This window comes from Scophthalmus maximus, chromosome 2 (genome assembly GCF_022379125.1).
Source record: "Scophthalmus maximus strain ysfricsl-2021 chromosome 2, ASM2237912v1, whole genome shotgun sequence".
Taxonomy (NCBI): domain Eukaryota; kingdom Metazoa; phylum Chordata; class Actinopteri; order Pleuronectiformes; family Scophthalmidae; genus Scophthalmus; species Scophthalmus maximus.
In genome coordinates, this window is record NC_061516.1 from 19,802,303 (window position 1) to 19,818,304 (window position 16,002).

Consider the following 16,002-nt stretch of genomic DNA (forward strand, 5'->3'; position numbering starts at 1 on the left):
GGCAACCCACAGAGAAGTCTAACTTCAAAGATCAAAGCGGGCGCTCTACAGATACTGAGCAGACACACGTCTTCACTTGTAAAGTGTCTGGTGTAATCGGTCACATCAGAGGTGTCACCAGTTTATCACAGTGTTTCCGCACCGTGGCATCGCTACTCCACGGCTTTACCAAGTTGCATTAAATCAAATTCCTCCTGTTGGGAGGCGAGAAGCAGTGGGTGATATATGGCAGGGTTCACCGCACACCCCGCCTCACTGTGATAACAGTGCAACTCTTCTCCAAGTATTGCTGCCATTTTGCATATGACAAAGCCTTGCATTTGAAAAGACTGCAGCTGGTTGTCGCTCCCAGAGGTGCTGGGGTTGGCCCCCCGAAGGCGAGTCAGATAGCAGGGGTGACTTCTAAGCATAAATACAGGTTGATAGTAGCAAAAACCTTCCGCACTTAATCAAGTGTGATATGAATGAGTTGCATCGAGCAATTCTCAGCCAAAGTCCTTGACATGAGGGTTGTGAGTTGCCTCGGGCAAAAACGCTTTTGCAGCAGTATTTCAAAGCCCAGAACATTGGCTCCCACAAACAGCTTCACGACTCAGCCGGACATACATTTTTACATACTCACAAGAAGCCCCTCCGCAAAAGTTCAGGAACATTTCTGGACTTCAGTGCATGTCTGAAAGCAGCTTAAGAGACAATGTACACTACACAAGGCTGTAACTTTTCATAAATCTGGTATCTTTTACGCAGCTCTGCTGTAAACGTGCACCACAGGAAACAAGATTCCTGCGATGGATGTTCAATTCATTCAGCAGCACCATTGAAGTAATATTCATATCCAAAGAGGAATCTGATCGCCATTTCTAACCTGATTCGCAAACTGATTATCTGGATAAATCACAATGCTTTGTTGCAGTTCCCTCTCACCGACGCACTCAGCTGGATGAGCAACGAAGAATAGATCTTGTGATTTTTTATTTAAGCAAAACCACCTCATGCCGACATTTTCTTGTGATGCACCCCGTGTCGTGATCTGCACAACAAACACTGGCCACCGTGCAAGTTGTCGCTGCCAAGACAACCACAGAGCACGCGGCCACTAAGAGGGAATACAGTACTTCATGTGCTAAATAAGACACTCTCCTGGATAAAAGTAGCCTCGCGGGTAGAAAATGAACCTCCCGTGACAGAAATACACAAACAGACAGACAAACGATTGTTCTCTTGATGACACCCTCTCCCTCAGTCCCGTTCACACACACACACGCACGCACGCACACGCACGCACACGCACGCACACGCACGCAAGCACAGAGCGATGGAGCCAGAGACACACAGGAGGGATTTGCTCAAATGAGCTGCATGCGGAAGATGAGTGTTGAGTGTAATCCCTGCAGAAGGTAAATAGACTGGGGAGGTTTTATGCGGAAGCCAGGGAGCAGCGCTGAGAGTGTCACCTCCCGCTGTGGCTCTGAAGAGTGGGGTTGGGGAGCACAGAGCCAGATAGGACAGGGAGAACAGGGAGCAAGCATCTGTTCTTCGGCTTGGGCTGTTTATCTGTCCGTCTGCCTGCCTGCTTCTCAGTCTGTGTTTATTTCTTCCCATTTTTCTGTCTTGTCCTATTTTCCTCAGTGTCTTTGTCTGCATTGTTCTCCCCCGCTGACTGACTTTCTCTCTATGAAGCTGCGATGAATCTTTAATGATTCTCTGTGGAAACTTTTTGGAGAAGCAAAAGTCATAGAATAAAGAAGGGGGGGGCATAAACATGGGTACATGGAATTTGGATTATATAATGTTAACTGAGCTGTCAAATAAAAACCTTGTAAATCAAAAATGTTTTTCCAAAAACTAAGAAAAACAACTTCCCTGGCTGATAACAATTCATTGTTGATACCAGGCACAGGAGATTTTAGACGTTAATTACCTAAATTGAAATAATGTGAACGATAAAAATCTGACAATGTAATGCCTACCTTGACAAGTCCAAGATGTCATAAAATGGCTAATGTGCGAAGATAAGCAGAAGTAAAAATATATTTTTTTTAAAAAGAAGGCCTTTTCTATAGTGCCACCCTCTGGCCTAAGTTTGTATTTATTTATTTTTAATTTATTGTGATATACGGTGAAGAATAGAAAAAAAAGCTGTGTCTAGTTTTTCAAAACAAACCTTGCCTCGTGCATAGAACAATAATCTACTGGCATATTGTCTGACAAACTTTACTTGGATTCAGAGGCACTTTGTTGCCGCAGCTGCTCCGTGTACATATTAATGTCTCTCCTACGCGTCTATCACTCAGATTCTCCCTCGAATCTCTTTATCTGCATTGCAACACTCTCCCTCCCTCTCTCCACCTCGAGCACCGACTTCTCCTCTCACTGCTTTCCCCTCTCAACTTCCATAGCTCGCTCGCTCGCTCCCTCCCTCCCCTTCCCCCTCCCCCATCTCCCTTCATCTCCCACGTTGTCATCCTCCACCCCAACCGAACCATCTCTCACTCTGTCAGCAGCGAGATCAAAGTATCACGACATGGGGTGTTTAACCCATCAGTGTTCCTGCTGATCAGCACCTGCTGACGTCCTGCTGGCAGACTGACACGGGCTGATGTTGGTCCAGACACACACACTCACTCACTCAGATCTACATGTACAACTGTAGAAATGAGGCAGTACACCTAAAGAGACTAAGACACTCAGTAAGATATATACTGTATGTGCAACATCAATACATCTTTCTCACAGATTTTTTAAACTTGAATTATTGTAACTTCTTTACCTTTTTCTCTCTTTTTCTTTACTGCGTTATGAAACAGGATAACAGGCTTCATAAAGTTTTTCACAGGCTTTCAAATGCATAAAAATCCATAAAAAGGAGTTCTCAAGGAGCACATAAACCCCAAAACAAACATATAACTCGAGGGGCAATAATCAATGTAGTCCAAAAGTAAAAAGCTAAGTGAAGTCACAAACTTTACAGCTTATATATTCTAGCTTAGCTATTCTATATTCTTCACTTCAAAATCTTACAAACAAGCATCTTACTATACATTTCACGCACACACACACCTAGAACAACTCCTAAGCCTGCGAGGGGAGAGAGATGAAACGCTGACAGGTTATTGGCCTTTAAAACGCAGAAAGTGCTGATGCCCGCCATCGATGAGGTAAATGCATGCATAATCACAATTACGGAGGGCTCTGATCTTTAATCTGCGGTCCATTCATTTTTGTCGATGCCTTTCATTTATATTCATTAGCTCTTTGAACCTGGAACGGCACATTTCCTCCCACACTGTTGAGGTCAGACGCCGCTCGCCGTCATAGAACTTTTGTATTCCAGAGTTTCAGTCCCTCGCCCCTCAATATCTGTACCTATCTCTCTGTATATCTATCTATCCGTCCATTCATACATCTCAGGAAAGTTACATTGTCCTTTGATTGAAAATGGAGTATTGAAAATCTAACCAAAACTTTGTTGTAAAAAATAGCTGCCTCATCCGTTTTCACAAACTCTCATTGTGGATGCACCTGCTAGAAATTCAGTTTCGAAGTTGTTTCATCATAAAACGGGCGCCTTCATAATATCTTAGGAGAGCAGAGGAGAGGCCATAATTTGGCACATTTATTATTCTTTCATCAGCTTTGCCAAAGTGAGCTTGTGTTTGAAAAGTGGGAGGAAGCAAGACAAGAGGATTCAAACGTCTCCCAAAGGGCGAGACATAAGCTAAATGAGAGACCATGCAGTCTCACCGCTGATTGACCTGAGCTTTCGCAAATTGAGTGTGAAGACACTTCAGACACAATATTTTGTGAATGTACTTCACACGCAATAATAACTTTCTTGACAGTTTGTAATTTCAAGATGGGCAGACAGAAATGGGAACAAGCCTGTGTTGCTTCTTAATTTCAAAAAAAAAAAAAAAGAAGACCTTTGGGATGATGCATGGAAGGTATGAAAGAAACTATTGAAACTAACCATCAGGAGATTACATGTAGACGCACGATATTTGTTGCTGTTGAGTTGTGAAGACTTGAACAAGTAGGCCAGCGGTTGCTTTCACAGCCTTTCACCTCGACCTAACCTCAGACAGGCCGTCATTACAGGGGCTGTGATAAAACTAGACAGTGTATAAGTGACACCATTAAAAATGCAATTACTGCAATTTAGCCGCGAGAATGGTTAGTATTGTGGAAATGGGGGGGACTATTTCCCTCCTGACCGCTGTGACCCTTTCCATCGTGGCTAAAGTGCCATGGGCAGCTAATATTGACGGATGTGTTTGGCAAATGATGACTCTAATGAGAAAACGTCGGGTAAATATGGGGAGAGACACCCTGGAGCGAAAAAGTTATAAAATCTGTGAATGGAATTTTTCACCAGCTTGTGAAGGCTTAGCTATGACAAAATGTCTTTTGCTGACTGAAACATTTCCTTTTAAAAAAGGAAAAAAAGAAATCCTATGCTTTCATGTCTGCATCGGAGTAGATTGCTCAGTGAGACAACATGCGGTTTTAGATAACAGAAAACGACAACATACGGCAAATGAGACATTCAAAATGTTCTATCTAGACGTTTTTTCTGCCTCAAAGAGTGTGTCAGACTGGTGATGGTGGGAAAAAAAGACTCCTGGAAAGAGAAACAGTCTAAATGAGGGAACCAAATTTGCACTTACCTTATTTTTGAGAAATAAACATTATGACACCACCAAATTCTGAATACCACCCAACAGACTGAATAAAACCTTGTCATTTTCCATCTTTTTAAACTACATTCATGGATATCTATCCTCTCATCTTTTCATTTTTTTTAACCCCCATTCAAAACCAATCTCCGACTCAACACGACGATGACTCAGAGTAAGCAACAAGCGCGGACAGGACACTTGTTTCCTTGTTGCAGGCAATTGGCTAGTTTCAGGTTTTGCAAGTTGTCAAATCCTTCGGCGTGAACAGATGCGAGAACAAGCTCGGCACATCACCGATCAGATGACGGCAGCAGGGGGGCCCCGGGAGCAACTTGTCGTGGCAGAGGAAATTAATCACAACATCTAGCCAAGTTTAACAGTCACACAGTCCATAATTTAAATCACCGCTGTTCATGTCATAGTGGTTCATTCACACAAGTCAACCTTTGTGAACGAGTTGTCAGGATCTGCATAATGCAAAATCCTCGTCCTGTCGGGCCGACGGCGCCGGTGCTCGGATGCCACCCTGAGAGGTTTGATTGTGGATGCAATTTATGTTTTTTTCCAGATTAGTTTGTTGGTTAAATTCGGCCCAACTTTGTCTCAAAAACACTGGCACACTTTGATCATTTTGCAACACTAACCTGTTTGTTGTTAACACTCACAAATCTCTTTGGTTGAGCAATGCAAAGGGGAAGAGCCTTGATGTGTGCTCCCTGAAGTCTTTATGGGTCATACATTTCCTAATTTCTGTCTCTTTAAGGGTCAGTTCAGCCAAATTGCTTGAAACAAAAAAAGTTTGTCCACTTATCTTTTATTATACATGCCAAGGTTCTGTGACATCCTCATTTCTGTCCAGGTTTTGGCCTTATTTGACAATTCTTAATCTCTGAATATTACCCTAGTCTTACAAAAAGACGGTAAAACATTTTCCCTCATCTTCTAGACCGCGAACACATATCCAATTTCCTCCATCTCTAATCTCAATAAGGCTGCTTTTCCATGGCCTCGTCAGATTTCATTAGAATAAATAAAAATGGAATTAAAATAATAATAAGCTTAATTTATATGTAACCTATATGTAACAGTTTCACAGTACTTTACCAGATAGATTAAAAATTTGGGTTGCAAAATAAGTAAAATACAATGAGCCAGGAGAAAGACTTTGTATAATAAAAGATTGTAGCATTAGAAGAATGAAACTGAATTCCGACCCCAAGCCCAGAGAGAGCACATTAGAGATGTGTCTTCTGAAGGGATTTAAAAGAGGATAAGGAGCTTGCCAGTCAGATCTCTTCGGGGACGTTGTTCCATAGAGAAGGGGAGAGAAAAAATGCTTTGAAGTATGAACATTGACTGTGTCTGAAATTAACTTAGTAATTACCTCAATTTAATCAATATGTGGCTGCAGGGAATTTCTTTGCCATCCAGCATTTTGAGCATGAGGGTGCAGCCATTGAGTATATTAATTTATCAAGAGCCAATGAGGCTGGAATAAATATACAATTGAGTGTCATCTGCATGGGGATGGAAGTTCAGGTTATGCCTGTGGCCGGCATGCAAAAGAGAGAGACACAGACAAAAAGAGGCTTAAGTTTGCTCAGGGTAAAAGCTCCCCAAGTCCTATAAAGTCGATGTCGGGTATCCGCGACTCAATTTCCTCCAAGTTCAGGAACACCATGAGGATAATGGATTTCTTGTCAAGGGAGCAGGGGATTGGTGGTGCGAGATGCCAGCTGCACATGCTGTAGTATACAGAGTTTATGTAGAGAGGAGGACGACTAAAATGTCTAAAAAGTAAAAGGATAGAAATGCTTTTTTCAAGAAAAAAGAGGAGAGAGAGAGAGAGAGAGAGGGACGCCAACCAGAGATAAAGTGCAGAGAGGCTGGAGGAGTGGATATTTTAGCTGGAGGATAAAGAGAGACCCTCAGGGAAACACAGCAGGCAGAGGAAAAGTTGAAAATTAGGAGTGAAAGAAAGTGAGAGAGAAGAAAATTGACCAATAGAAGGGGGAAATAGAGAACCAAAGAGAAGAGAAAGAGGGGAAGAGGGAGTGAAGAAAGGACAACTAATTTGACTGGTGGTTTAAATGACACCCGTAGGGAAAAAGGAGGAGAGAGCTGAGGAGGCAGAGGAAGTGATGTAAGACGGGCGGAGGAGAGGAAAAGAATTAGGCCATATGAGAGCATTCGAAAGTTAAATCATTTTGCTTGAGGATCAGCGACACAGATGCATGTTGATCCAAAGGGAGAGAAAAACAAGCAGAGGTGAAACACCGGGAGGACAGAATGAAATGGAAAGACCGGGGGAAGGAAGGAGGGTAAGAGAGACGCGGTGATATATAGTTTAGCTGAAGGATTAAAACGGACCCAGAGGGCCGTCCCACAGCATGGGAGGCTGATCAGAGGGAAGCACAGACAGTTGGCAGAGATTTAAATTCTCACAAGTCTTACGTGAACTACCGAGGGCTTCATAAAGAAACTACGGGATCACTCAGAAGTTTGCGCCTGCTGATGAAAAATTTCTAAACCACCTGGAGCCTGGTATAACGGATTTAATGCACCGCCCGGCGATTACGCCAAATAACTCAAATCAAACACACCTGCGATGTTTGTGTGACCGACAAGCAGGTGCACGCCGGGCCCCGGGTAAATTTGCAAATGCCAAATCACTCAGCGACCAGACACTCCAGCTGTGACTGCTACCTCGAGTGAGGTGTCCACAAGACTGAGAGTCAAGTTCAGATGAGGCCTGTCGCCTGTTTTGAATTTCTTCTTCAGTCATATTGTGTCTCTGTGGATGATGTGGTTCCCCTTTTCTTTTACCTGGTTTTGAGCCCTTTAGCATCTTTAGTAATTTTGTCTCCCTTTGTGGTTGTTCTAAGTCTCTTAGTATGTGTTCTGTGTCTTTTCTTGTTTTCTGTGAGACATTTTTTCCACTATTTAATACGTCGGATCTGGCAACGCTCTCTAATCACTCAATGGTCCTGTTCATTGAGGTCAGGGCTCTGAGCAGGCCAGGCAAATTCCTCCATGGCAGACTCAGAAAAATACACCATTTTCTTTATGGCATTTGTGATGGCAAATTTGCTGAATAAAAAGAGCAGAGTCAATGCTGGTCTTTCTGTAAGTTTGAGCAAATGAGTACAGAGAAAAGCCACAGCAGTGTTTTATAGTCACTGTTTGGGTCAGATATTACCTAATGCTAAAGTAACGCTGGGTTAAATGTTTCCACCTTAAGACGCGTGTCTCGGCGCCGTCCAGACCGTTTTATCTCGTCCTGTCCGTGGACATTGAGTGAGGAAATGATGTCTGCATGTTTTACCGATCTCAGCGTGGCTCAGTAAGTCAAATTAGGTCAGAAGATAATAGAAAAATATGCATGAAGAATACATCTAGATCTCAAAATTTCTACCACATCCTCGCTATGCATTGGAACTGTCATCCTCAAAGAAGAAAGAGCGGTCCCAAAACTTACATAAAGTTGGATTCACAAAACTTTTTTTAAAATACTGTTGCTTCTTCATGTTGTAGCATCAATTAGACTTTAAAAACAAACCAAAAACAACCCCAGATCAATAGAAAGAAGAAAAACCATCTCGCAAGCAGCAATTACTTAGATATCTAAAGGTTACGAGCTACACTTAACAAAAGCCTTAAAATATCAAAGATTCTGCATGTCAACTTGTAAAATGTTGAATTGATAAATATCTTCCGAATCACCTTGTATCACCTGTTAAACATATTTCAGGTTAAATGAAGAATAAGTTGTGACATAATGAGAACTACCACTAGAAATACACTTGAAAGTGAACATTATTCTTGGTTTTAAAAGACAAACCCCTTAGCAAATGATAATCACAGGTGATGACTGCACAGAAGTTGCTGCATTGGTATTCAGAAGTTGAATGAGTAGACGGACCCCACACCACATGATATGTCTGCCTACAGTGCCTTTTTAATTAGGCCTAGATCTCACTCTGAATGTTTAATCTGTGCCCAGAGAGCTTCCTGCCAGAGCTGAGTGTTTACCTCCAGACACTTTAAGAGCTAATCGGGGCTTTTCTAAACATGTCGTCGTAGTAGCGAGAAATCAATTATCTCTCTCGCGCACAAATGCACAGCATTACTGTTTTCCCAGTCTAGTACTCTTTTTTTCCCCCACACATGCTTAACTTCCTGCTCAACAGTGAAAGTGCATTTCTTCTTCTTGTAAATGGCACATTTCCCCGTCGCACGTCCACTGTCTACGTACTGAAGCGCACAGTGAACAGCAAACTACAAAAAGCTGTACAGTACATCAGCTGCTGCACCATGTGTGTCAGCCACATGGGAATGAGGCAGAGATGAAGCAGAAAGCAGGGTAGGGAGGTGGGGGGAGGGGGGGGGCGAGTGTTTCCTGGCTGTTCAGCCATGACAGTTTGATAAAGGAGGGTTTTAGATGTGTTGCTCATTCATGTACGACAACAAATGCGTTCAATTTTCACCTGGCCATACACGATTGCACGTGGACTCAAAGTACACATAAACACACATATATTGTGTATGTGAAACAGTATTTAAACCTCAGCTGTTTTCAACCTGTTACAACTGCATGAATGCAACAGGAACCCGCATTCGACACCGCTTCGTTTAGATATACTGCTGGGATTTTGAAATGATTAGGTAATGAATCAATTAGTCAAATGAAGACAAGGAATCACCAGGTTGTGAGGATTTGCCATCATTTCTGTTGTATGCAAACTGTTGTTAACTTCCCCTTGACATATTGATAACTACTGCACAGCATTTTATTCAATAAAAGCTTCTGAAAAGGGGAAAGCAAAGCTTTTGTTTTTTCAAATGATGATTTTCCAATTAATAAATCAATGACAAGTTGATTAACAAATGATTTAAAAAGTAGCCAGCAGGAAAAAAGTAGCCAGCAGGACAACAAAAAAAAGGGGGTTCAGTGTTGTCTAGTTTGAGGTTGTGAGGGCGGGCAGATTTCCAGCTGCAGATATCGAGGAGAGCGTAGACACAGGCTTCAATCTTGGTGTCAGAGGAGAGAAAAAGTGGAGCATCACAGCCGAGGCATCAGCAGGAGAAACTGTGCAATGTGGTGACTGGTGCCTATAGTTGAGAGGGTGCACGGTGACACAAAGAGGTATCACGAGCCCCTTCTATTGCCTTTAAGAACAACCCTTGTTATGCTGTCTTTTCTTTTTTACACTGAACCAAACAAGTCGGTAGGAATGCTGTCTCAGTGTGTGTTATTCGGCATGCCAGCGTTCAGGAATCACTGTTGTGATGTGTTACACAACAGCATAGGTGTCCTGTCCCACAACGAAAGGACGGAACAACAAAGCCCTGCCCATTCTATGTTCGTACATTCTATACAAAATGGCTAAGGCGAATAAAAGGCTCAAGACCGTGTAAATGGAGCTACAGAGAGCAAACCACTGGCAGATCGCCAGGTCCCAGAGGGTGGAAAGACGAATCTATCGGCCAAAGTTACAAAGGCAAGAAGGACTGGGAAAAACGAAGACGTGTGAAGAGAATAAGGCAGAAGTCGCATGTTTCACAGCTTTTCTAAGAGAGAAAAAGACAGGATAGGGGCATGAATAGTAGCAGATCGAAGGCAGCCAGTGGCAGATGCAAGTTTTAAAGAAGGATTTGATGATGGTAGACACCAAGGGCTGATTAGATCTACTGGTCAGACAATTCTGAGTCTTGAAGGCAGACATAAATAAAATGAAATGAGCATATTCATCAATAGCAGTACCGTATGTGTCCCATCTTTAAGATTTTACAAAAAAAGAGGCTTTTGTACATTCTCATGGTGAGGCTGTCAAACCAGAACACTCCTCAGTCGACTCTTTTCAAACAAGGAACGTTGTCCTGTGTGAGCACGGTGGCTGGTGTACTGCAGCTAGTTCAGTCTCACAAAAAACAGATCAGAGCCTCGTCTCTGTGGAAAATATTTGAGGAAAGGCTACATCGCGATCAAAAAACACATACTCGCCCAAATAAAACTGGAACAATTACTTAACTGGATCCCCCGCTTGTTAACCCATATCCCCCAATCCCACCGTCACTCTCACACAGGCTCACAGTGGCTTAATGCGTTCGAAGAGCATCTCGTGTTACATTCACTGCAGCACTTTCTTTCAATTTTTTTCGGCCTTTGCTTTTGTGTTCCACCCTATATATATGTTATCTATTTCAATTCATTCCAATGTCTCCCCCTCAGGTCCTCTGCCTTCTTTTCTGAGTGATTAAAGTTCAACTTTGGGCCCTTTACAAAATCATATCAGCGGCATTACCGCCAACGGTCACATAGGAATGATTGTACTGCACTGGTCTTCTAGTGAATCAGGAACATCTGTGTGTGTTCATGTCTTAGGCTGGCGGTCTCTATGTTTAATAACTTCTTTGTGAAGGTAAATAACCTGCACCAACAATGTTACACTTGAGGTTTCCGGCAGATGAAGTAAAAACTATAGATTAAAATGTGGGAAACTGGACTGAAAGCAGGTGAGTAACAGCAAGGGGGGTAGTTCAAATTCATAAGAACGGCTGCTTTTAAAGTTAATTAACCTCAAACTGTTCCCATGGTGCTGCACTATGCTGGAACATTGTGGCTCCCCTGGCCATGTCCCAGGTGCATGCATGTGTTAGGGAAAGATTCAAGTAGAGCAGTATGTGCACATTTGGCACACTATGGATGGATGAATCCACACAAAGCTAAATGTAAATTACACCATCAAATGTAGAATTTCATGGACGAGTCAAACAAACGTTTTTACTCAGCCAGCGCAAAGTTTCTCTTCAACAGCACAGCAGGAATAACGTGCTTTAAGACCACGCATCTCCAAAAGTCACAATCTTTCTTAACATCAACCCAACAACCAAATACTTATTGTCTAAAATAGTGGTAAAAAAAACACTGATGCGCATTCATCCTACAAATGTGTGCACTAAATCAATAATAGGTTTGCATGATTGGATGATTATTTCTTCAGTCAATCAGTGGGGAACGGGGAAGATCATTTTCCAACATGGCTAGCTCACTACCGAACTACATCCATAAAGAAGAGTGACAGAAGAAATGGCCACAAATATGGCGAAGGCACAGCTGTACAGGTTGTTGTTGTTCTAAAGCTCTTAAAGCTGCCTCTTCCTTCATGCTTGAGATAAACTGAAGTTTACTGTTCCAAACAACCGAAGTGTCTGTTTCAACTTACAAATGAGGCTGAGCAACAAGCCTCTTTAAAGTTCGGAACATCGATATCTTCTTTCGAGGAAGGACGAACAACAATCGTGAAAATTAACAGATAATGACATCGCTGCAATTGTGCAGCAGCCATGATCTATACGAAAGTGAAACTGACCGAATCAGCTCGCTCACCCATCCAATGGCCACAGAAAAAAGAAAAAAAATAATACACGGCCAATAATAGCCCATCATATAACAGCCATGAGAGAGGGAATCATCTATCAGAGCCTGATGAAAGCTGGGTAATTTAAACTGCAGCCTGCCTCCGGCTCAAGCATGCGTATCTGTGGTTCTGTGTATGTGTACATACTGTACATGTGTGTCTGTGGCTGTACCATGTGTGAGAGCATGCTCCTCATCTGTGTGTCATCTCTCTTGTGTGTGTGCGTGTGTGCGTGCGTGCGTGCGCGCGCGTGTGCGTGTGTGTGCGCGTGTGTGTGTGCGGTCTACTACTGCTCAGCCCCACAGCGACTGGCAGGTAATGAGAGCTTTATGTGTTTTCATTACTTTGTGTGATTCTGTTGTCAGGCGCAGAGGGTAGTTGGCAGAGGCAGGGGCCTGAGAAATGCAGTCAAATCAGATTAAGGAGCAGAGATAGATGGTAGCACAGGTGAGCAGGTAGGCTGACTGATCTAACAAAGCCCCCGCTCTGGGGAGCAACACACAGACATTCACGGGCAGCTGCATCACAAAAGTGTAAAAGCACGCCTGCAGCTCTGGGTGAGCACAAACACGAGCACGGCACACGGAGCACACAGAGTGCACGCAAACGAAAAAACACTTGGCTGAAATATTGAAAGTGAACGTACTCGAGTGTTCTAGCGCATCTGGACTGGGCATATTTTGCAACAGGCCCAGCTCTGTATGCCTCATAACATTTGTATGGTTAGGCTGCTAGCTATTTTTGAAAAATGCTACAACAAAGTTGCGTTTGAAGTCATTAAAAAAAAAAGTGTTGGTTTTCATTTGTCTCATATTGTTTTAAGTAAAAAGTCAAAGCATTAACACAAGACGTGCAACTTCAAACCAATGCCAAAGAGCATATATATATATAAAAATACAAATGCAAAAATGCAAAAATACATACATGCACTGCGTCCTAAAAGTTTAACGGGGTCTGGGATAGAGGGAGCTTGTGACTTATTCGCAAGCCAAGAGTGAGCGAAACTTAAGGCACCAATCGGATCCAATCTATCAGTATTAAATAAGCAACTACAAAGAGCATATGGGGTATCACATATAGTGTTAATGTCATTGTAAATCGACAGTGAGTTATGTTGTCAGCGGAAGCCTTTCACTCGAAACGACTTTGTTTTTAGCTGCATGGCATCCTCGTGTTTCCTTGAATAAAAATGAACACAGTGTTTACCAACAATGTTGCACCATTGGAACATGTACAAACTTCGTGTGAGGACTCTTCGCTGTAGCCAGAGTGATTCAGGGTGCGACCACAGCCTGACAGATATCATCTAAGGTCAATAGCAGTAAGAGGATGAAGCAAAAAAAAGAAAAACGAGAAAGTAACGGGGAGTTTTAAATGGGTGAGAAAGTGAGACCATGGATGTGGGAATTAAAAAAAAAGTGACACATTTAGAGAGAAGATTACAGGGGAGTCGAAGGCAAGTGTCTGGAGAAAGTACAATATCTCATGTTGCTGCCTCAGGACTCACTTATATCCCTGATGAGTTTGGCCTGAATCTCTTCCACCCTCGTTTTGATTTTTCCTACAGGCCCAGTACCAAAAAAAATAGAAGGGGGAGGACATATTGAGGATTGGACTTCGCTCTCTCCTTTGCAATAAGAAAAGACAAAGGCTAGCCCAGGGAGAGAAGGAGTAGCCACATGAATTATTAGTCATAAATTATTGATGTGGGACTGCAAGAGAGACTGGAAATTGGTGTAATAAATGGAACGCTGGAACGAAGGGAGAAGTGATAAGTAGTGGGTGAAAGAAAACGAGCCACGGCGTTATTGTGGAGGAGGGAAAACAATTAAAAGTTATTTCTGTAGTCGCCATATTAAAACTTAACTTAATGACCAAATGTTTCTGTCTGCAATGTCTTTTATAGATGCATGCAGAGTCATTTACTGTATATTCGCAGACGTTACATCGAGACAGTATTTTACAAGAAACAACTGCTACTGCAGGACCTCTTGTCAAGAAGATTACAGCATATTAAACACGCTAAATAATGACACATGGATGGACCCGTGTGCCTTTATGAAACAACAATAAAGGAAACGAAATGCAACTCTTATGAGTTGAAAAGTATTTGTATCACGTGAGCCTTTGCATCCATCGTTTTCACTTTCTGCCAGACTCTTCCTCTCAATCAGGGCCGTCTCGCCAGCACGCTCTCACACGACCTGCAACCTGGCTACGCAAAAAATATATATATTAAAAAAGCAGCACGGGACTCAGAAAACTGGGAAGGTTGAAGTGGGAATTGTGGAAAGGAAAAATATAATTCGCGGTCTTCCAGGACGGTCGAGGCACAGGCCCACACACGCTACTTTGGAAAAGAAAGATAGACGGGAAGGGGAAATAAGAAACATAAGAAAACGGAGAAGGGCTCGTTGGCGACGCCACGTCCTTCTGAGACTGTGTCATCTATTTTGGCTGCCTGACAGGCGTGTTCTTTCTCAGTGATGTGCGTCAGCACAGGGGGAGACGCAGTGAATGCACAGTGAATCAGCGGCATCTCTCTCTCTCTCTCTCTCTCTCTCAATCTAATTGCTTCGCTATATCCCTCCTTTCTCTCCCTCACACACACATACAGACACACACACATTCATCTCCCCATGGATGCCATGTCACCGACTTGAAGAGAGGATCATTTGCATTTCTCTTCCCGTGTCTCCACACTCACATGCTGATTCACGTGACGGCGTGCGTGTGTGTGTGTGTATCTGTGAATATGCGTACAGACTCAGCGTACGTACCTGCTTACAAGCATGTCGTGTTTGCCCATTTGCACGTGCCTCTACAAACGCAGGGTGAATGCCGTGCACGCGTTTGTGTTTTGACACGTGTCGTATTTCGTTAAGAAGCGATGCTGTTCTGCCGACGCCTCTGCGCAGTTCGACATGGAGCTTACAGCAGACGGGAAACTCAGAGGAGGATCTTGCCGTTTTCCAGCAGAGAGCCTGGAGGCAGAAGAGAAACACATGGAATATATGAAAATCAGCTGTGTTTTGGCGCATCTTTTCCACCATGCAAAATTTTCCACGAGTATCTGGAGTCATAGGCAAAGAGTTTGGTTGAATCTCTGGAGACAGGCTCATGAAATCTAGAGGGAACAAGAAATTGTCAGTGCAAACTTCCTAGTTCTATTTTGATATAGGAGTTCAATATAACCTTGTCCAGATATTACATGTCTTTATGCACACTTGTACACACAAACAGATGGGTGAGTGTCTGAGTAAGGAAGTCTACGACTTCAGGATGTCAAACAGGCATGATGGTGCCGGGCCATCAAAGACCTCGAAAGTTAGGAGAACATAAAAACTTCTAGCACCTGTTTGTAAGCGTATGACAAAAAAAATCTGTTACAATGGAGAATGATTTAAATATTTTTTTTCTGTTAAACTTATTTCAATAAATTGTCAACAACATCTCCTAATCCTCAGATTCCTTTGGCACTCCCAAGCCCAAAGTAAAAGGAAAAGATAAAAAAATGAATGAACCAAACCACATATCAGATGAAAACACAATAGTGAGACGTTTGTATTGAGGCAAAATCAAGAACCCTTATAAAATTATGACAAAGCCAAGGCAGAAGGACCGTAGTAGACTTTCAAGTTTAATACTTTAAAGTATATTGTAATACAGTAAACCACAGTCAGCCAACTGCAGAGCTGCTGACGGCCCAGTGACTCCATGACGGACTGACGGAGACGGACACATTGGCTGCTGCTGTGATTAACCTTGTGGTTGCGAGTCACAGAAAAAGGCTGAGTAGTTTAACGCAATGGGAAAAAAAGGAAGAAGTGTGTGTGTGTGAAGGAGAAGAAATAAGAGAGAATTAGAGCAAGGAATTTGCCTAAGCATTTGATCTAACCCAC

The 16,002-nt window shown here is 42.8% G+C and overlaps 1 long non-coding RNA gene across 4 annotated transcripts in view; it reads right to left on the bottom strand.

Moving 5' to 3' along the window:
- Positions 1-16,002, bottom strand: part of LOC124849825 — a 222,929-nt gene that overhangs the window by 177,136 nt on the left and 29,791 nt on the right. For all 4 annotated transcript variants that reach the window (XR_007030403.1, XR_007030401.1, XR_007030402.1 and 1 more), the window contains exon 2: positions 14,881-15,084. This is a non-coding gene — a long non-coding RNA (uncharacterized LOC124849825). The remainder of the gene's footprint in view (positions 1-14,880; positions 15,085-16,002) is intronic.